Below are 23,585 nucleotides of genomic sequence, written 5' to 3' on the forward strand. Positions count from 1 at the left end.
TTCAGCCCTGCATTTAATATTATCGACCTGGTTCTACTGATTCTACCTCTTAACTCTATCTCCAGTTTGTCCCTTTCTCTTCATCTGCCTCTTACCAGAATCGCTCGGAAGTGGATAAAAAGCATCTAATCTCCTACCGTTTCTCTCCATCACAGACTCATCGTGTAAAACGTATTTCTGATTGTACTAACACACTGATTGGAGCCGCAACATGGCCCGCTGCCCCACTGACCACAGCGCAAATTCCTACTCTTTACTAGGCATAGAAGACCTTTTGGCCTGATTATCTTTCTGTTCCCACGTGAGCATTCCTTACCCAAGGCCACAGTAAACCACCTGCTTCATAACCATACTGAGCACTCTCAATTCTCAAATTACATAATGTCCTCTCTTATCACTGAGCTTTGCAGGTGTTGCTAGAACACTTTGCCTTGACTAACTCTTAAGTTTCAAAAACACTTATTGGTACCATCGCAATACTCCGTGATAGGATTAGATGCCCCTCCCCCACTACCTCCACTGTGGTGCTCATTCTAGTATTGTACTTAGCTGTTTACTTGCTCTGTCCCTCACTAGATAACATGCTCCTGGGGGGTTGGGAACACTGTTCATATTGTTTAATAAGTCCATCTGTAGAGCCTAGGGTGCAGTACTTATCACACAGTAAATTCTTAATAGTTTCCAAATAGGTGAGGAACCTGATAAATGAGTGAATGAATGAATGCATGAATGAATGAAATGTTTGCAGTCTAAAATGATCATTTCTACTATAGTGGTATGCACAGAGAACTATATGAGTAAAGAGGGAGTGTTTCTAAAACAAATGGGCATGATGGCTATAAGATTAACATAATTTATTCTAACAATTTTTCAAATGTACATAGTCTCTGACATAACCATTCTACTTGTAGAATTGAAATTACTAAGTCAAAAAATGTAAGTTCTTCATACTGTAATACTTTTAATATTTATGTATTCTTTGTAATAACAAAGATAGGAAACAACCTAAACATCACAGGTTAGGATCTAGTTGAATAAAATACTATATATCCACATCACAGAATACAATGCAAATATTAGAGTCATCAAGTTCCATATGTTGAGCTAGGACATGATAAACTCTACTGTGAAGTGAAAAAAGCAAGGAGAAGAAGAGTGTATATGTTACCATGTGTACGAAAGTGTATACATGCATACGCATATGTACTTACGCGTATACATCCATATTTATATAAGCATTGTTTATTTCTGGAATGATACATTAAAAATCTAGAAATGTTGATTGCTTCTGGGAGACTGAATTGGGGAACTGGAGTAGCAGTGAGGCTTATTAATGTATATCCATTTACACTTTATGCGTTCATTACCATGTGCATGTATTAACTCATAAAATAAAAAATAATTCAATAGTGAACAGCTAAACAACTAAACAAAACAGTTAGAGCAATGTCCCAGAGAAGGTGATGTTTCGAGTGAATTTGAAAGATGCACAACAGTTCAATTAAATTGAGAAGCAAGAGAAAAGCATTCAGGGAAAGCACTGATCTGTATAAAGCCATGGTATAAAACTTTTAAAAATCACCCCTGAGGGAAAACCAAGACTTTTTTTATCTTTAGAATGAACTATGTATTACTGGGGGTGGGGGATAAAGTTGGAGAAGAAGGGAGTTATAGCGGAGGAGGCAAAATAGAAGGAGGCAGGGATCAGACCACCAAGGGCCTTTTGTGCAATGCTAAGTAGTTTATTTTTAGCATTAAAACTGGAGGAAAGCCATGGTTTCCAATGCACATTATGGTCACGGTCACCCAGGGAGCATTTGAAAAATCCTCACTCCCAGGTCCCCATCTCCAGAGATTCTGATTTAACTGATCTTGGATGGGGCCTTGTGATTCTGACATGTAGCCAAGGTTGTGAACCACTGCATTAACAGATTTTAAATACACTACATGTACAGTTTTACACTGTAGAAAGAGCACTGACCCTGGCTTTGTTTCGATTGAATTTGGGGTAAGCTAATGTGTACAAGATTTCTTAAAATATAATCATTATAATAAATGAACAAGATCTAAAATTGTTAACTAAAGACAAGCAGTAAGGATGGCTAAGAAATGGAATACTCTGTTTTTATGGGGATGGAACACATGAAAGAAGTAAAGCTATCATGGTGATTGCAAGTATCAGTTGAGATTAAAATTCTACTTCTACCATTTTGTTCCTGTGTAATCTTAGATAAATAATTTAGCCTAAGTCTCTGTTTCTTCATATGTAAAATGGAAATAATAATAATAATACCTGCACCATAGAAATTTTGGAGTGGCAGACTGGGTAAACAGGAATGACAACATCAAAGATGAAACAAGCACTCACCAACCAACAGCCATTATGGAGCGTTTGCTGTCATGTTAGATGTGCTGAATGAGTGAATAGGGCAAGTGAAGCTTGCCTTCTAGAATTTTCATGTAATCTTTTCATTGAAATACGACATATATAGAGAAAATTGTACAAGTCATAAGTGCACACCTCAATGAATTTTTATAGACAATACACCTATTTAACCAGGACCTCCTGCTCCCTTCAAGTCATCACTCCAAGTTTTTTGTTTGTTTGTTTTTAGTTTTTTTTTACCTGGGCCCACTAACTATTCACCAAGAGAAATATTATAAGAGGTGCAATACAGATGATGATAGATTTAGTTTGGGACAAGTGGGGTCAGGGGCCAATGAGATACCGTGTTTCCCCGAAAATAAGACCTAGCTGGACCATCAGCTCTAATGCATCTTTTGGAGCAAAAATTAATATAAGCCCAGGTCTTAGTTTACTATAAGACCGGTCTTACATAATAATATAATATAATATAATATAATATAATATAATATAATATAGCATAATATAATAAAGACTGGGTATAATATAACATAATACTGGGTCTTATATTGCTTTTTGCTCCAGAAGTCATGAAAAACAGTTTTTTGCATGATTTATTAAAGGTGTATAATTCAAATGATTAGGCATCCTCTGTTGCTGGTCACATTGTTTAAAATGTAAGAAAAAGAAAAGAAAGATCCCACTCTTTTGCTAGGTTTAAAATCATGTCATGTATATGTCATTATTTAATGTACTTAGTTATCTCTAAAAATCATTCCTCTCCTGGGACCATGGAACCTTTCGCAGAGAAACAATATGATTTAAAAATCATTTTTAGGCAATATGTGAAAGTATTATAATATTCTATGTTACCTTGCTATTGAACAACACATTTTGTTACTGCTTAGAGATAACAACAACATTTTGCTTTCCAACCAACTGATGAGGAGCTCTATTGTTTTTTCCAGATAATTTCATTAAAATGAATAGGAGGCACATAAAATTGGGTATCACCATCTTTGTAAGGACTTAATTGCTCACCAGAGACAAGTGCTAGACTAGTCCCTTGGCAAAGAATCTGTGATGAAAAGGTTCTAAAAAATAATTGAAAGCATGCTCAGTTCCAATTAAAGGACATGTTTAAGAAAAATACAGCGTTTTAGTGCTGACATTCCATAAATATTCACGATATGCTGTATCTGTCTGTGTCTGTCTTTCATTCCTCTGGTCTTAGCATAAACACCACCTCCTCCAACACCACCTGCCCTAAAGTAAATTTCACTGGTCAGGCTCTTGTCCTTTCTTCCCTGAGAGCACTCAACATCATTTATAAGTATATACTTAGTTATTTGTTAACCAACTTATTGTCTTTCCCCTAATGTATTAGCTTATGAAAGACTCAGCATATTCATTTGATTCACCACCATGTTCTTGGCCCCTAGAAGAGATGTTGAATTACTTGCAGTGATTCTCAATCTTGGCACTATTGACATATTTGGCCAGATAATTCTTTGTTATGATGGGGTCTCCTACACATTGTAGCATATTTAGCAGCATCCCTGGCCTCTACCCACTAGATGCCAGTAGCACCCACCTCCCTCACATTGACAACTACAAATGTCTTCTCACATTGCCATACTCGTGTGTCCTCTGGGGAGCAAAACTGCCCCCAGGTGAGAATCAACAGAAGTATTGAATAAATGAAAGAACAAAGGAATGAACGAATAAATAAATAAATGTTTCATTGCTCCCAAAACAGAAACAGGGGAAAAGAACATTCTAGTCAGAGAAAATTGTAAATGGGTAGACACCAAGGGGGTCAAAAATTTATTACATTCAAGAGCTGAGAGGGAGCTAACTTGTCTGAAGCTAAAGAACAAAGCTGAGTGAAAATAGAAGAGGGAGGTATGGTTCAGTTATATAGGTCAAGGTTCAAGATTTGGAATTTACTCTTGGTAGAATGAGAAGAAGTTTAATGAAGAGGTGAGATGATTTAATTGACCTTTTTAAAAGGTTACTCTGGTGCTATAATTTGGATGACAGAAGTGGGGGTGACAAGAGTGGATGAAGGAGACCAGTTAGGATGCTATTTTGTTACTCCAGGGAGGAGACGATGGTGGCACACAGAAGTATAGAGGTTGAAGGGGACCATCATAAATTATAGGATAGGCCAGATCAATCTGCCAAGCAAAACAGATTCTATATAAATATTGCGATCAGGAACAATTGATCAGAAAGGCATTACATGCATAGGATATAGGCTTGGTTATTTTACACACATGTTAATAAAACTAAGGCACTAATTTTCTGGCAGATTTTAAAAAGTCACTTATTTCATGCATTTCTTGAATGACTGTGATGTCCTGTAAACTTCATAATAAAAGCATTCTGGTTTAAATTTATGAGCAATACCCTACTGAGTATTGTTGGACCTTATAATGAAAGTTTCAGTTAACTTTACAATTACTGGAACACTTTTCTCACTGTGATATTCTCTTCATTTTGTGAAACACCTTGAGCAAAACCACTTCAAAATGCCTCATTTTCTATTTTAATTTGAAAAACTGTAGTGATATTTATCTAACTGCTTTGCCAATTTAAGGTTGCATATGAAATTTGTCTGATTTTTCTAAACACTTTTCATCTTGCTTTTGTGTCAAATCTTGACTAAGAAGCATTTTTATTATCAACTTTTCTACTTTCTCATAATCGCTTTCCCTTCATTGCCCACTATAGATTGTACTAAATATTGTACCTATTCTTGATGTGCATACAGCTCTATGAAAAAATGAAAAAAAGGTGTTTATTGTAATTAATCTTTAATGAGGGAGAATTGATCAAAATTTGCTGTAACTTTCTTCCTTCAAAATCATATTTCTGGTAAAACATTTTTTAAGAAAATATTTGGACTGCATATATTGGTGACAATTCAGACATTGACAGCTGAACATGAAGGAATTGTTTAACAAGATCCCTGAGGGAACATTTAGTATAGTAAAGAAAGTTTTCGAACACTTGAGCAGATTCCAATTATGCAAAAATTAACATAATAATATTTAAATGACAAAACATTTTTGAATAATTATTAATGCACACTCCTCTGAGAACTGATATTTGCAAGACTACGTAACTTGATTTGACTTTTCTTACTGACTTTAGAAAAATAAATCTAGGCTTCATAAAAACATTGAAACTAAAGAACAGAAAAGCTCACTTATTCATCCTGGCTGTAAATACTGTTAGACATAAACTTGGACACCCACTTGGAGAGATTCCTAAGATCATCTATCTACACATTGTACATCTCTTCACATCCCTCCTGCCTCACATTGGCCCAAAGTCCTCTCCACCTCATATAGTTGACATTAACTTGCTGTGAACTTTCTGAGAAGAAAAAAACAGTCCTATAGTTACGAATCACCCAGGATGCTTTGCAAGACTCAACACACCAATAATTTAAAATGTAGGTTTTAATCAATAACACAGCTTTCTGTTAAGTTTTAACATATTATATACTTTATTTCATGACATTAATATCATCATTAAACACTATTACAATTCCCTGTATTTTAATCTCCTTGACTATAGAGCATAGCTGCGTATTTTCTTTCCCGTGGGAAATATCAAAGATTATATGGCTTGCAGTCTCTCTAATTTCTCACTCCTTTTTAAAATAAAATACCTGTAGTTTCAATAAACAACACTAAGATGAATTTGAAAAGTACCTATTGCATAAAAAGTTTTAACCTGTCAATAATCACATTTCTAAACATTTGGAACATACAATGGAAATGCTAAAAGTCTGGGAGCAAAAACCACCTTTTAGCATTGTATGAGAGATCGCGTGTCTTCATGTTGGTGAATTTAAAATCGCTTTGAGTTTTTATCCTTCCCCTCATGAGACTTTAGATCTAAGCAGTCTGTCTTCAGCACTAAGCAGGACCACTTCAATACGGCAACATTTTCATCGACACATTTGCTGTCAATCAACGAGATTATCATTACAAAATAATGATGACTTGCAGACCCATTCTAAAAATACTTTGACATCTGAATCTCTGATAGTAAGAGCTCAAACATCACAAAGAGTCTTCCAGATTCACAAGAATAAAGTTCCTGAGATGGCTGATATTTTAAAAATTCTGTGTCATGCCAATTATGTGAATCTATGCTAGTTAGAGAACATCTGCAAATTTAGGATGTATTGGCACGGTATGTGAATATTCTACAAAATGTATCAGGTAGATATTTGCTACAGGAGTGAAAGAAGTTCTCAGGAAATCTCTGGTTATAGATATTATTGCATCTCATTATATTAGTAGGTTAATTACATCTGAATTATTCTTCTGATGGGGAATCTGCTCCATTAATTTAAGGTGACCCGGGTGCCATCTAACTGTTCTGTTTTGTGTGGTGTTTTTTTTTCAAATAGGATTTTGACTCTTTCTAAAAAGGACTGTACAGGTTTGCCTATATATGCACAGAAAAGGAATACCTTGAGTATAACTGAAAAAAAGAAATCAGTCTATGAAGATAGGATTTTTCTACCATAAAGAACTATTTACTGCTATAAGAATGTCTTAAAATAAATCTCACTGGACAATCAACCTTCTGATCAAGTTTCAGGGAATTATGTAGATGGAACTCACAACATGTATTAGCGAAACCACAAAAGGAATAATCTGTGGTGACCTAGCTATCATTTCCGTGAGGACAATGAGGGGTGTGGGGACAGAGCCAGGAGTGCAGTTTCCAGGCTCTCGGCCTAATGTGGAAAGGTGCTGGTTCAGTAGTAAATGGCCATCAACTGTGATTGGGCGGCCATAAGCTGTGGCTAGTTGGCCATCAGCTGTAACCAGTGAGCCATTGGCCACTAATATAACTGCTGTGGCTATGCTAGCAGAAAATGGGGCTAGCAAGAAGATGGTGGCTGAGCTGGCAAGCGCGGATTGCAGTTAGCAGGGCGGATTGCAGCTAGCAAGTGAGGTTGCTTGGCAGAGAGAAGCAGATGGCAGGTTGCAGATCGTGTGGCTCCTGCTTCCTGTGTCTCCAACCCAGCCGCCAGCAAGAATATAGTGATATGACTCCCCTATCTATGGCTCCATGGGTGTTCCTTTTTGGCCTCACCATGTCCTGCATTCTTATGTGGGGAGTGGGACCAGAGACCCCGCATGAAACCCTGCGTGACAAGGGGTATTTTACCACTCAACAGTAGAGAGTCAAGTTTTTGTGGGACAACAAAGATTTTTCACCAGGTCTCAGCTTAGTCTTTTATTCAGGTTTTCTTGCCAAGTTGCCCTGCAACATAGTCAACTCAGAGTTTCTGTAGCAATTTGACCGAAAAATTTATACTATGTATGCAACAACAAAAGCACATCCAATAAGAAATTGAATTCAATAACTACTAAAGCTTGGCCAAATACTTGAAGTTCAAAAACTAAATCATTTGTTTCACAATAGTAAAGAGACAGATTGAAAATTCGAAAATAATGTAAAATATTCCAACACATTTTCACTTTTTTTTAACAGACAAAGCAGGACATTTTATAGGTCTCTGCAAGTGTTTTGTTTTCTTTTCTTCTCTCACTAAGCTAGCCCTGCTCCCCATCCCGTGAGTCTCTTTCTTTCTTTGGAATTTTGGTTTATAAAACTCAGTTCTATACCATGCACTCAACCTGTGTTTTTGTCTCATTCTTTGCATGGAGACAAAAACTCGAAAACATAACACATTAGTCAGAACAGAAATAAACTGTTTCTAAAATTTGAATCACTGACACAAATGTCTTAACATTATACAACAATTTAACAGATCACAGAATTATACACATACATATACACACACAAGAACCACATTAAAACCCAAGCTAAACCAAACCAGGGCAAGTGTCACTGTAGATAAATGATTTTTCCAGATAGCTGAGAGTTAGTCCTTTGAATGACAGAACACTTCACCCTCTAGATGAAAGATTTAAATGAAAATGTTTGTGTAGGGTAGCTTCTTGATGTTGTACGTACAGTATATTTAACAGAATGTTTTTGTGATGATTGAAGGTTAGGATAATGATGTGAAAATGTGACTGTTGGTGTACTGATCCCATGTACATGTTTTCCATCCACAGCCCTAGAACATGTTTTTGATATTGTTTAAAAAGGTACAAATATCTTGTTGCTATTATACTTTTTAGGGCTATGAGCATTCACTAGCAAAATAAAATATGATGTTGCTTTCTCTCAAGTAGTTTTTCGCTCCCTCCAAAATGTCATGTTTTTAGAGTGCTCTTAATTATCAGCATTAGCAGTAACTAGCATGACCAGCATCCCAGGCAATAAACACGAACATGTCCACACAGAACTCGTCGTTAGTCCTGTCTGCACTCTTTAGCAACAGATGGTAAAGGAAAAATCATCTTCACCATTTTCATATTTTAAGCTGGGACACTAGGAATTACTTTACATCCTAAAAGTTTTCTGTATTTTTATTACGTCACACTTCTCAAGGAATGACATAGTCTGCAATTGTCTGCCATTGACTATAGTACAAAATTTTCTAGAATCTTTGATAACAAAAATCTTCTATCAATACTGAAAGTCCAATATGGTACCTGCAAAATGGATGAACTTGGACACCCAATTTTGAAAACAATCCACATATTCTTAAATATACTACAGTAACTGATCTTATGATGATGAAAGGGAGTAGGCGAGGAGTCAGCATAATGAAGTATGTCCTAACACTAAGCCATTTTCAAGATTGTGCTCCCCAATTATCCTTTCTATAACATATTCCAATTTCTTAGTTACACATAGAAGTGTGTCTGGTATATACTGTATTTCCCTGAAAATAAGACCCAGCCAGACCATCAGCTCTAATGCGTCTTTTGGAGCAAAAATTAATATAAGACCCAGTCTTATATTATAGTAAAATTAGACCAGGTCTTTTATATTATATATATTATATTATATTATATTATATTATATTATATTATATTATATTATATTCAGTCTTATAGTAAAATAAGACCAGGTCTTAATTAATTTTTGCTCCAAAAGACACATTAGAGCTGATTGTCCGGCTAGGTCTTATTTTCGGGGAAACACGGTAGTAGAACTTAACTTGTATGTGTTTTAAAAGCCAAACAAGTCCAAAATGGAGTCACTTCTGCTAAGCAAACCAAGACTTAATACCAACCCTAACTGCAGTCACAACCTGCCCAGGAATGTAGTATTAACCAGTTAGTGTAGAATTTTCTGGTCAGCACCAATGAGGTAATCCTTTCCATCAACTGAAGCAAGGTGAGGTAATCCTCCTAACAGACCCTTTTGTTCCCCAAAGGGAGGTGACCTTGCCTGAAATAATCTCTTTTTTTCCTTTTGGTTTATTACTTTCTTGTCCTGCCTTTAAGAACCTTTCCCTTTCTGTAGCCCTTTGGAGTACCTCTCTGAGACAGGATACTTAGCATGTTGCTAGGTAGACAGAGGGGTCCCTGATGGAATAAACAGAAAGCAGCCATATCCTGAAACTCCGGGTCCTGGAATCTCCTTCACGCCAGGACAGAAACAAGAGAATAGGCCTTGAGGTTAATAGATAATCTCAAATCCCTTCTGGCCAGACAAAGGAGCAGATCTGATAGATAGGAATGGATTATTTCCTTATCCCTTCAGGATGGGCAAACAGGAAAAAAACCTAATAGATGAATTCCATTAGAAGGCTCCAGCCCCCTTCCCCAAACAGGCAAGGGAAGGTATAAAAACAAGAGCTTTTGCCTCAGTCACTGGGCTTCCCAGTTTCGGGTACATCTTCCCACTCGGGAGCTGCCACCTCTTCTCCTGCCTCTAATAAACTATCCTCCTTTACAACTTTTTGCCTCTTCCTGGTCCGTGTGTCCATTCTTCCACTTCACGAGACACGATCCTGGCCCACACCCAGAAACTGCCGGCAGCTCCAACATCATTTACATCATGTGGGGACTCACAGAAAAATATTCCTACTTCATCTCTACTTGCTAGATGGGATGCTGCCTGATTTTGTGAATCATTTAATAAAGCGAATTAGATTTTTAAAATTTACTCAGTCGAGTTTTGTTTATTGACACATGTTAAATTAAATGACTGAATGAATAAAATGGAAAACCTGAGATAAACTTTGTACTCTACTAAATTAAACTGTAACTGAAAATAAAATAAATCCAAAAGTGAATTTTATGTAAATTATGTTTTATATTTGACAATTGTCTGCACTTAAAACTTGCCAAGAGAACTATGAAAAAATGTTCAATCTTATTTTTAATTAGTGAAATGCAAATTAAAGCCACAGTGAGAAACAATTTTATATCAATGTAGTAGCCAAAAATTAAAATTTGACATTATCAAGCACTGGAGAGACTTCAGAGCAAATAAAATGTTGATGAAATTGATGGGAATTTAAATTGGTCTAACTAATTTTGATGGAGAAACTGACATAAAATGGTTCCCTGCCCCATGGAACTGACCTAAGATGGTGGCTGGAGCGGAGAGACAAGTCCCCAGCCTAAGCCCCAGCCCACTTCCGCATAACCCCCTCCAAGCCACACCCCGAGCCAATCATCAGACAACACCTACCCCTACCCCAACTCAAGGAAGTCCCCAGCCCATAAAACCCTGCTCAAAACCTTGCTAGGGGCTCAGTCTTTGGGAAGGATCCCACTGAGCCCGCCAGCGTAATAAAGCTGACTCTCCTAACTCTCTGAGTGCCGCTTGGGTTCTTTCCGGTCCTGGTATCCATAACAATTTCAAAAAGAATTTGGCATAGTCTTGTAAATTTATAGATATACCCTGTCAGTCAGTGTCTCAGCAGAATTTATAAGCCCTTCGGTATTTTAAATAGAAATCTTAAATTTGGAATTAAAACAGGTGACAGAAGAACTGAGATGGCAAACTGTGGAGTATGGAGCAACCCAGTTTAGCAACCACATTAGGCAATAATTACCCTTAGACTGAAGGAATGACAGAGGGAGAAAGGGAAGAGAGGGAGAAAAGAGGAAAAGGAGGAGAGGGTGGGAAGGTGCATGAATTCAGTGGATTGAGGCTGAAGAGGAGCAGAATTTGTCACCCCAAAATATGCCTCTTTGACATAAGGATTATCTTGAGTGGGTTATTTTAAGAAATGGCAAACACAGGAGAAACTCTGAAAACCTAGCAGAATTATCCTTTTATAAGAGACATTTACATTTGTAAGGGAAATCTCCATTTGTAAGGGTGTCTTCCAAATCTCTAGAAATTTATCAATTGAGAAGGTAATGACTTAACTCTGCATAACAACCTTACCTTTCTTTACTGTGCTTTGCCTGGTAATCTCCCATAAATGGATCCCCTCTCCCCCAACATCTTTCTCTTTAGCGGGAGCTGGTATTTAATGTGGAGTCTTGGGACATTTCAGGAAGTTACTCATTTTTCCTGGGAGGGATACACTTTCTTAAACTTTTGTTTGTTTTACTTCTGTTACTCTGTCTTTTGATTATAGGGAAGGTCTCAGCCAAGAGCCTAAAAGGGTAGAGGGAAAATTATTTTTCCTTCCTGATAGGGTCTTGAGTTCATTTAGTGGAAGTGGGAGCCCCTGTGAGCCTAGGTGGCTGGAGCTGGAACCTCAAAGGATAGGCAGCTGCTGCCAAAGATACAGCCTCAGGCACAAAGGAAGGGAGAGAAATACCCTAGGATCTGCTCTAACTCTCCGATCCTCCAATCAGGTGACATGGAAGCCTGGTACTCAGAGCTCACAAGTCTCAGTGTACCCAGCAGAGCGGTGTAAAAATGAGAGGAGTATATTGAGGGCACAGAAATGAACTCTACAAGCCAGCAATCCCACTACTCAGTATGTACAGGAAGCTGTGGATGAAAAGGGGGCCACATACTAAACCTGACAAGCTCAGGGGAGGCCAGTGTGGCAGGCACTACAAACTGAGAGACCGAAATAAACCACATAGGATGGTCTGAACATAAAAACTTCTAACTAAAAGAGGGTCATGGCCAGTAGTCACATCCTTGGCCTGTAGCTTCCTTGACAAAGGTCAATTTTTACCTTAAGTGAGCCTGTCTTCTGTTTTTGCATCTAAGATAGCCTACCCTTGGAATGTCAGAGTAATACCCTTGGAATGTCATAGTAATTCACTTTTCCAGACCCCTCAGGGCACAGCTCACTGCACCCAGAGCACAGACCACAGAACCCCTTATTGTTATCTTGTTCTCTGAATACCATCTCTCTGCTCTGTAAGTGTTAATTATTAACTATCCTGTACCTACCAATGTAAAAGAAGTATGTGTGTCTCAGTTTTATTTTTTTATCCAAGCCCAGAGATTTCCCTCTTTATTTTCTTCTACCCTCTTAATCTACCACCAATGAATATCATGTAAACCTCCTTACATCTTCTCCTTTGATTCTAATGTATAAAATAAGCTTCAAAACTGACATTCTTCAGAGCACTTTTTTTTTAAAAGATTTTATTGGGGAAGGGGAACAGGACTCTCTTGGGGAACAGTGTGTACTTCCAGGACTTTTATTTTCCAAGTCAAGTTGTTGTCCTTTCAATCTTAGCTGTGGAGGGTGCAGCTCAGCTCCAGGTCCAGCTCTTGGTTGCTAGTTGTGCCCCCAGTGCCAGGTCCAGTTGTCCTTGCTAGTTGCAGGGGGCGCAGCCCACCATCCCTTGCGGGAGTCGAACTGGCAACCTTGTGGTTGAGAGGATGCACTCCAACCAACTGAGCTATTCGGGAGGCAGCTCAGCTCAAGGTGCCATGTTCAATCTTAGTTGCAGGGGGTGGAGCCCACCATCCCTTGCGGGACTTGAGGAATTGAACTGGCAACCTTGTGGTTGAGAGCCCACTGGCCCATGTGGGAATCGAACTGGCAGCCTTCGGAGTTAGGAGCATGGAGTTCTAACCGCCTGAGCCACGGGGCTGGTCCCAGGGCATTTTCTTAATCCATTGAGATTTTGTGTCCTGGCAATTGTCAGTTTGGTTCAAATACACTCATTAAAGTTCTCTACAGGTTTGGATGTTTCTTACATCTACAGAGCACTGTTTGTAATAGGAAAAGAGATGAATCTGGAAACAACCCAACTATCCATCAACAGCAGAATGTATAAATAAATGGTGGTTTATGTCTATGATAGAATATGACAGTGAAAATGAATGAACTACAGCTATATTCACGGACGTGGATGAATCTCAGCAACATAATACTGATTGGAAAAAGCAGTCACACAAGACTAGATGCAATATGATTCCAATTATGTGAAGTTCAAAAGCATGGACAGCCAAACAATTTATTATTTAGGAATATACATATATATGGCGAGGCTATAAAGCAAAGCACAATTTAAGAGAGTGATTATCTATTAATAGTAGGGGAAGTGATGGAATTGAGGAGGGGTACATAGGTGGCTTCAAATTACTGAGGATATTTGAAATTAATAAGTTATTTATTACTTAAATCATATATATTATAAATATTATTTTATCCCTAAGCAAAAAAAAAAAAATTTAAGATAAATATGTTTGAATGATTAAGCTAATACAACTATCAACTAAAAGGAAAGTGGCTGTTTTCTCTGGAAATTCTTCTCCTTTCAGTTTGCAAATTTTTGCACTGAAAAGATAGGAGTTTAATAATCATAGCAGACCAGAGGCTTCAGTGGGGTGGGGATGGGGTAGCTTATCATGAAAAATGACTGTTCCCATCGTTTAAAAGTGACCTCTGGCAACATTTTCCTTGAAGCTTCTATCTTTACATATTATTGTCAGTCACTTGGCAACTCTGAGGAAACAGTCTTCCTGCTGAAGGCTCTTACAGCTAATATGTGTCTCCAGAATATATAGGTGGTCAGACAATTAAGTTTGCAAACTCATCCTAGAAAAAGTGCTACATACCTCATTGCTGAATATCACTACGGTCACCTTCCAGGTACTCCCCTTGGGAAGCAATGCACTGGTGCCAGTGCCTAGTCCACCCTTCAAAGAAATTTTGGAACTCTTTTTCTGGAATGGCCATCAGAGTTGTCATCGTATTACCCTTTATGTCCTGAATGTCATCAAAATGTCTACCTTTCAATATTTCCTTTATCTTCGGGTAAAGAAAGAAGTCACTGGGGACCAGATCAGGTAAGTAGGGAGGGTGTTCCAATACAGTGATTTGTTTACTGGCTAAAAACTCCCTCACCGACAGTGCCGTGTGAGCTGGTGCATTGTCGTGATGCAAGAGCCATGAATTATTGGCGAAAAGTTCAGGTCGTCTAACTTTTTCACGCAGCCTTTTCAGCACTTCCAAATAGTAAACTTGAGTAACTGCTAGTCCAGTTGGTACAAATTCATAATGAATAACCTCTCTGATGTAAAAAAAAAAAAAAAAGGTTACCAACAGCATTACAAGAAGTTCGCGAACTTAATTGTCAGACCTAGTAGAAAGGTACTGCATAATCATTCCTTTAAGAAGTATTAATTGGGTGCTCGCTTCGGCAGCACAGATACTAAAATTAGAACAATACAGAGAAGATTAGCATGGCCCCTGCGCAAGGATGACATGCAAATTCGTGAAGCGTTCTATATTAAAAAAAAAAAAAAGAAGTATTAATTGGGGTGGCTGGTTAGCTCAGTTGGTTATAGGGTGGTGCTGGTAGCACCAAGGTTGCTGTTTTGATCCCTGCATGGGCCACAGTGAGCTGCGTCCTCCACGACTAGATTGAAGGACAACGACTTGGACCTGATGAGCCCTGGAGAAACACACTGTTCACCAGTAAAATTTAAAAAAAAAAAGAAGCAAAACAGTTCACTATGAGCAAAATTATCAACATTTCAGATAACTACATACCTGACCCTGAACTTCTATCACTGCCCATACTCACCTCATCCCAATCTCCACCTGACCACTCAAGTCAAGGACTAGAATATTGGCAATTATGTTTCTCTCTGTGCTCCTCTCTTAGTCCATCCACTGGTGTCCCCCAACCTGAGATAATAAACATACCCTGAATCTATCATCCCTTGATTTTTAAAAATACTTTATCAGATATATATGCCTCAACAATATTTCGCTGAATTTTCGTGTAGCAATCAAAAGTGTGGAGTTCCACAGCCTGGATTTGACCTCTGTCCTACTAATTACTGGATATCTGACCTCAGGCAAGTTGCATAGGGTCTCTGAGACTCAGTTCTCTCTGAAATATTCCCCTTGGGCCCATGTGGGAATCGAACCAGCAACCCTGTTGTTCAGAGCTCACGTTCTAACCAACTGAGTCATCTGGCTGCTCCTGTTTTGCATTCATTTTGATTTTTAAAATATTGAACTAAAATGGTATTTATCTTCATTACTGAATTTTTAGATAACAATTTATATTTTATACTGGAAGCAAGCATGTCACTTGCCTTATCCTATTCTAAGCCCTGGCTCCAAAGTGGCCTCTTGCTAAGAGAGGAAGGGGAGGGAGAAAATACAGCATTTGTCTTGAACGTGGGTTTCTCTATTTTCACAGATTGTATGTTTGTCTCAAGTGGCTTGGTGTGGGAGCCAATCAACATTAAGTGAAGGCTAAGTTACCCCTCTCTCTTTAATACCACCACTGAAGTACCTTCTCTCGAGTTAATACATTTTAAAAGGGAAATGGAATTATGGGTGTTGAGCACCGACACTGTGCCAAGGCTTTAAAACAGTTCCTCACTTAATCGTTCCAATCACTCTGTAAAGTCAGTATTAATATTCCCATTTTTTTCCCATAAGAAAGTTGAGGCTCAGAGATGTTATAGTCTAATGGCATGTATTTCAAGAGCCATAAAAACTTGAACTCCATGTGCCACTTGTATTTTTTTTCCGCCACACTCTTTTGCTTGGCCTATTCTCAGAGGTGGTGGTAGCTATTATGAGCAAATCAATTAAGATATATGAAAATGATTCCTAAACTGTGAAGTACCACATCAAATTAACATAGTCATATTAATAATAATAATAAAACCATTTGCTTCTGTTTCTAATTTTCATAATAGATAATAAAATGATATTTTGCCTTTTTTTAGAGTGCTATGTGAAATGAAATTCAATATCACAAAGACGAAAAAGTCCACTCTCCTTACATTGGGAAAACATCACTCAGAGTCAACAATCACTGTCCTTATTCTCTCTGAAGTGGAGTATGTTGATCTTTGTACTATAGTTTCTATTATTAACACAATTAAAATGCTGAAATGCATTTGAACAGATGTTTATTCTCTGAGGAAAGGTAACTAGCAATATTATCTATTCTAAAGTGAGTCAGCTGTGATATTGTAAATAGAATGATAAACAAAAATATATATATACAATTTCATAATTTACTACTTCATTCCAAACTTCCAGGAGAGAGTGAAAATATAAATCAAAGACAATTCTAGCCAATTTAACCAACTCTATATCTCATTAGACCTCATTAAGTTTACTTTATCTCAGACAGTATCTGATACCATAAAAGAGTAAAAAAAATATTTCAAATGTCAATATTTTGTTTCTCTGGATAATACACTTTATTGTTCTATATTCCTTATTGAACTATAAAAAACATTAAGATCTGGTATTAGGGCTTATATGTGTTAAAGATACAATTAGCTAAAAATGTAAAAAGCGAACTGTTTTTATCTACGTTCAAGCAAAGCCCGTTAGTACATGTGATCTTTGCTTATTTTGTCAGAATCATCTAGAAAGAATTTAGCAACTATTTCAATGGCAGTTAAAAAGACAAGTTTGTCTATTTTTTTGTTTGTTTGTTTACTAAATATCTTAGACACTTTGCAACCACCTTTACCACACATCACATACAAAATCACAAACACAAACATAGGAAATCAAATGAGAACCTTTCCTAAAGCTGTGCTTTTTCAACTGTTAGTCAGAGGGAAAATTGTAAATCCCCAAAACTCCTCTTTTTACAATTTCTCTCTAACCCCATATTGTCAGCTCTTGGGGAAGAAAGGTAAAGGTAAATTGCATCTTCTGGCTGTGTTCACCCTTTATAATATAAACATTTTGTGTGTGTTATCCTCGTTTTATGGTTTTTATCTGTTGAGCTTTCTGGTTTACACTTAGATTTGCTGAAAAAATTCTCCTCACTTCCAGAAAGCCAGTTTGGCTTTGCAGGAAAGTGCTAGGGGCATCTCCCTTTGTCATTTCCCACTAAGGGAGATTCTCAGTGTGTGCTGTCACTCTAGGATTTGCCTTGCTGAGAAGGAAAGAAGCTTATGATAGCTTCTGAATAACTCTGAAAAATAAAGGTGTTCTACAGATTTTGTCACCAGACCCCAAAAGTAGATCGTATAAAATTCCACAGACAGTTAAAAAACAAACAAACAAATAAACAAACAAACACATTTGCTTCTCTATCAGTCCTTGGTAGAGATTAAAGATTTTAGGAGGACTAAATGCAATCCAGATCCAAATTCCAGGCAATCACTAGTCACATTAAAATGCAGGTTCCACCTATGGTGTTGAGGTCTAATTAAGAAAATGCTTAATTTAGTTTTCATATTTCATAGGTAAAATATGTGTGACTGGGATTTTTCTCTGTTAAACACATACATGAAGTTTACTATCTATTGTAAAGGTCTATATTATTGGTATTACTCTATATCAAAGAATTTTACTAAATGGAAAACGTAAGAGTTCATTAAAGATAAAATTGACTCTTGAAATCCAAGGCCTATTAAATCTAAACTTGCATCAAAACACCTTGAAAATTTTTACATGTATTCTCAAAGACAATTAAAATACTATCTTCACAGCATTAAGAATGTATCACAAACATCAAGAGTGAACGCTACTGCAAACTATGGATTCTGGGTGATGATGTATCAATGTAGGTTCATTAATTGTAACACATGCCCCACTCTGGTGCAGGATGTTGATAATAAGGGACGCTGTGCATATGTTAGGACAAGAGGTATATGGGAAATCTCTATACTTACTTTCCATTCAATTTTGCTGTGTACCTAAAACTACTCTAAAGTATAAGATCTATTAAAAACAAATAACTACATCACAATAGTTCATTTGAAATATCTTACGTACTTTCGATACATTTCTAACACAGGGTATACTCAATAATACAAAATCCTAGGCCTTCATGTATCACAATTGGATTAAGGAGAAGAATATTTGGAAAAATAATTACCATGCAATATGGGACCTGCAGCAATACAGTGTAGTCTAGAGTGTTCAGGGGCATCAAAAGAGAGGGGGAGATAAATTCTATCTCAGAGAATTAATAAAAGGTATCACCCAGAAGATCAGATTTTATCTGCATCAAAAAGAATGATTGGAAGCTTATCAGGTTGAGAAAGTGGGCAATATCATTCATGGTCTAAGGAGAGTGCCATAAAGTGTAAGTAGAACAGACAAGGAGAGGAGGAAATGAGGAGGTAAGAGTAGGAAAACGACAAAAAAGAGAACTTTTTAGGCCAAGCTAAGGAGTTGAAATTTAGGGCAATGGGGATCATCAAAAATCTGTTACATGAGCAACTCTGAGAACACTGGGTGGAAGAAATGGTTTAGAAAGACCATAATCAAGAGCCAAGTAGAACTAAGACGGCATGGCAAATAATCTAGGTTGAACATAAGGCAGTGTTGAGGGTAATGGGAAGGAGATTCCAGAGATAGCGTTCCACAGTGAAATTCTACCTTCAGGATGTAACCACAGAACCAGCTCAAAATGGTTTTATCCTGTTCCTGACAAGATACTGAGTTGCCTTTCAGAATCAACAGACCCAAATTCCAAGCCAAGCAGCTGAAGTATGCGCATAAGAGAGAACTTTGATTTCCAGCTGCACCCAGAACCAGAGTTTCGGCACCCCCACCCTGCTCCCATGGAACCAAAGGACCAGGATGGGACCAGAACTTGAACACTGGAACCCTCTCATAAGGGAAGGGTGAGTTGTCCAGGAATATCTGCTGCTGAAGCTCCTTGCTACAAATGGACAAGTTCCAAAGTCTTCCAATTAAAACTCGCCCCGCCAGCACATCCGCGTACCTGTTCCCCCTAACTCCTTACAACTCTTTGTCTTTTCTCTCTTGAGGAGAGCCCATCTCCTCTTTGGGCCTCCTCTTGAAATAAACTATTGCATACTCGATGCTTTAGTGATAGGTCTTACTGTATGTTGGGCATACACACTTGTGGGTTCAATTATAAGGACATCCCGAAGGAATATGCTTTTCCATGGAATGATTATTATTTTTTTTTTTTTTACAATTCAACCATAAAATAAATAGATGCTTATAAGTGTTCATCCTCTCCTTGCACTCATTCCATAAATGTAAGAACACAAGTTACATCTTTTAAGGTTTCTTTTACCTTTTAATTTTTATATTTCTTATATTTCTCAGTTTTCAGCTCATAGCACCAAATTTTATATGCCAATTTTTGTTTTTTTATGTACTTAAAAAATTATTCAAATGACAATTAAAGCAAGAAAAGATATCCATTGTTCTGTAGATTAATTACTTTCCAATCCCTATTTCATAGGTTCTCTATTCTTATCACCTACCTTTCTATATTTTCTCCATAGCTAAACACAAGAAGTCACACTATCCATGAGTTAATGACCATTGATTAATTACATTTTACATTGATTTTAATAGTCAGTTTCTCTGAAGACATCTAACCTCCAATATTCTTTTCCTCTGAGGGCGATAGGGAAACCAAACACCAAAACTGAAAGTACCAGCTCATGGGTCAAAGGGCAAGTCAAATCTTTCCCAAATGGAAATTTAGATCTATTCCTTGCAAACAGGGCTGGTGATAAATGGCTGAAAGATTAAATCAACGCATGTACAAAAGCAAAAGTTGAAGCTTGATATTTTCTTTATTGAAGTAATTCTTAGATCGTAATTCATTTAAATTTACACATCAAACTCTATCCCCAATGAAACACTAGGTGGATAAAAGCCCCCTTAATCTGATCATTATCATGTAATAGTCAATACACCCAGGTGGCTCTTGGCATATATGATCTATTAAACTATATATTCCATTGGATTTTAATTAAGAGACAGAATATAAAGCCCAAGTGTAATGCACAGTTTTCTTAAAGTCTCACCTTCCTGAGAGTTGTCAGAAAAATGAGGTTTAAAATCATTTTTAATAAATTTCTTCCAGCTTTGCATTTATCCATCAATTATATCTGAACCTCAAAGTACTCTGGTTGCATTTGTCTCAGAGCAATGATGATGTCTGACCTTACAGTTTCTTTATTTGTGAAATCCATTTGCAGTAAATGGTGAATAAGTGTAGGAGTTAAAATCATAAGCTGTTTGAAGAGTCCGTTATTTCTCTCTCTCCCTCGCTCTCTCACTCCCTTGCTCCCTTCTTCTCCCCCTCCCTCTATCCCTTTGCTTACACATAGTAAAAACCTATTTGAATTAAATTCAGTCCACCGGAAGTATACATTTGGTATAGTTGAAAAGTAACTGAATTTTTGACAATCCAGAACATAGATGAATCTCTTCACTTACTCCTTCTACAAATATTTGTGGAATACTTATTTTACTTCACATCATGCACCAAGCAGTGAAGATAAAACAGTAAACAAAGACAGACATGGAGACTGCTCTTATGGAACTTCCAGCTTATTATAGAGCATAGCAAGTAAATGACAAAATAATATAACTACAAAGTATAATAAAAGTTATGGAAGGAATAAACAAGATGTTAAGATACAGAATACCTAAAATAGAGAGTCAAGGGAGGTTAGTCTAGATTTAATAAGCAAAGTGTTTTTGAGGAAGTACAATGAAACTGAGATCTAAAGGATGAGAAAGATTTCATTATGAAAAATAATAGCAAAAGTTTTTCCAGGGAACAGCCTGCACAAGGTTCCAGAGATGGGAAAGAGACCTCCATTACTGTTTTTGGAACCTCTCTTCCGACATGTCTTCATAGGCTACAGGATATTTTAAAATATGGTCAAGAATATTGAAGCTGCCCTCCTTGACAGTATAGTTTATCTTTTGAAACACTCAAACAATTAGCAATAGTGCTAAATCAAATGAATTAGAAAGTTTTAATATGCTGGATAATACTGCTTCTGATTAAAAAAATAGACTTGTTCTCATAGCAATTGGCTCTAAAACAATTTTAGAAGGAATTCTAAATAAATGCTGCAAAAGAGATGAAAAGAGTTCAGAGACAAACAACAAAAATGGCTCTTAAACATTTGAAAATGTGGTCATCCTCACTTATTATTAGACAAAGGCAAACTAAAGACATGATTTTTCACCAGATGGGCAAAGATGAAAATATGTCATGTTGTTGATGGTATGAGGAAATAGGCACTCTCCTACCTTGTTGATAGGTGTGAATTGGTGTGTGTGTGTGTGTGTGTGTGTGTGTATGTGTGTGTGTGCACAGATGCACACAGCACTTCTCTGGAAGGATATATATGAAACCTGTAATATCAGTTCCCTCTGGTAAGACTGAGGAGGATGACTAGGTGGTTGGGTGACAGGATAGGAGAAACAATTTTAATTGTGTATCCTGTGGTTTTTTTTTGTTAACCTTTTTGAAATTACATTATAAGCAACTATTTAGATAATTGAGTTTTAAGGACACTTTAGAGGTGACTTTATCTTGAAAAACGGGTTTACATGGAAAAGATTATAACACATCGATCCAACTATCCATCTTTTTACATATATCCATCTATGCATCCATCCTTCCATCCATCATTCATCCATTCCGTGTTTAATTTATATAAACATTTGGGGAACTCCTAGAATGTATGCATGATGCACAGAGAGAACCCAAGGAATAAAACGTTAAATAAGACAGTTTCATCTTCACTAAATATGGACAATAGTCCAGTCTTATCCACAGTTTTACTTTCTGTGGTTTGGTACCTGCAATCAACCATGGTCCAAAAATATTAAACGGAAAATTCCAGAAATAAACAATTCATCTTTTAAATTGCCTGCCCTTCTGAGTAGCATGATGAAATCTTGTACCATCCTGCTCTCTCCCGCCCAGGATTGAATCCTCTCTTTGTCCAGCATATCTAGCATAGCCACTCTCCACTGGTTACTCACTTAATAGCGATCTTGGTGACCAGATGGACTGTTATAGTACCACCAGGCTTGTGATCCAGTAGCTCTTCTTTTACTCAATAATGGCCCCAGAGCTGAACAGTAGTGATGCTGGCAATTTAGATACACCAAAGAGAAGCCATAAAGTGCTTCCTTCAAGTGAAAAGGGGAAAGTTCTCAACTTAATAAGGAAAGAGAACAATTGCATGCTGAAGTTGCTAAGATCTCTGGTAAGAACGAATCTTCTATCCATGAAACTGGGAAAGAGGATAAAGAAATCTATGCTAGTTTTACTGTCACACCTCAGACTGCAAAAGTTATGGCTAGAGTATATAATAAATGCTTAGTGAAGATGGAAAAGGCATTAAATTTGTGCATGGAAGACATGAACAGAAAAATGTGTTCTGACTGACACCAATGTTTTGTGCCAGAAAGAGTTGAGCCTATACGATGACTTCAACAAGAGATTCCCTGAAACAACTAACAATATTCATATAACTTTTATTAAAGTATATTGTTATAATTGTTCTATTTTATAATTAGTTATTGTTGTTAATTTCTTACTGTTTCTAATTTATAAAATAAACTTTATCACGGGTATGTATGCATAGGTAAAAAACATCATGTATACAGGGTTTGGTACTATCTGCAGTTTCAGGCATCCCTGGGTGTCTTGGACTCTAGCTCCCGCAGAGAAGAAGGGACTGCTATACAATCAAGTTGGAAAAAAAGCTACTCTATAATTACAGATATAAAGGGATGAATCATGGGGTATAAAAAAGCAGAGGGAAAGGGTGGGGAGAACTAAAAGTCTTCCCCAAGGGGTTGAAACTTGAAAGGGATTCTGAGGCATAAAGTTCAAAAGCCTGGTTATGAATCTCTTTTTCACTGTTTCCTATTTCATTTCCCTTTGGCCATTTTGAGTGACAAAATTCCTTTAATATACACTTTCAAAATAATAAGAACAGGGGCGGCCAGATGACTCAGTTGGTTAGAACGCAAGCTCTGAAAAACATGGTTGCCAGTTTGATTCCCACACCGACCAGTGTGCTGTGCCCTCCACAACTAGATTGAAGAAAATGAGCTGCCGCTGAGCTTCCAGAGGGGCAGCGGCCACATGGCTCAGCTGATTAGAGCGCGAGCTCTCAACAAAGTTGCTGG

At 37.3% G+C, this 23,585-nt stretch overlaps 1 protein-coding gene and 1 non-coding gene across 9 annotated transcripts in view; one reads left to right on the forward strand and one right to left on the reverse strand.

Annotated features, from left to right (window-relative positions):
- DMD (dystrophin) overlaps nucleotides 1-23,585 on the reverse strand; it is a 2,122,179-nt gene that overhangs the window by 1,705,523 nt on the left and 393,071 nt on the right. The gene's annotated exons all lie outside the window — the stretch shown is intronic.
- LOC141569824 (U6 spliceosomal RNA) lies at nucleotides 14,836-14,942 on the forward strand. Its single transcript, XR_012493604.2, has one exon. It is a non-coding gene; the product is annotated as a U6 spliceosomal RNA (small nuclear RNA).

Source organism: Rhinolophus sinicus, chromosome 18, assembly GCF_057876585.1.
Source record: "Rhinolophus sinicus isolate RSI-liver-muscle chromosome 18, RSI-T2T, whole genome shotgun sequence".
Lineage (NCBI taxonomy): Eukaryota > Metazoa > Chordata > Mammalia > Chiroptera > Rhinolophidae > Rhinolophus > Rhinolophus sinicus.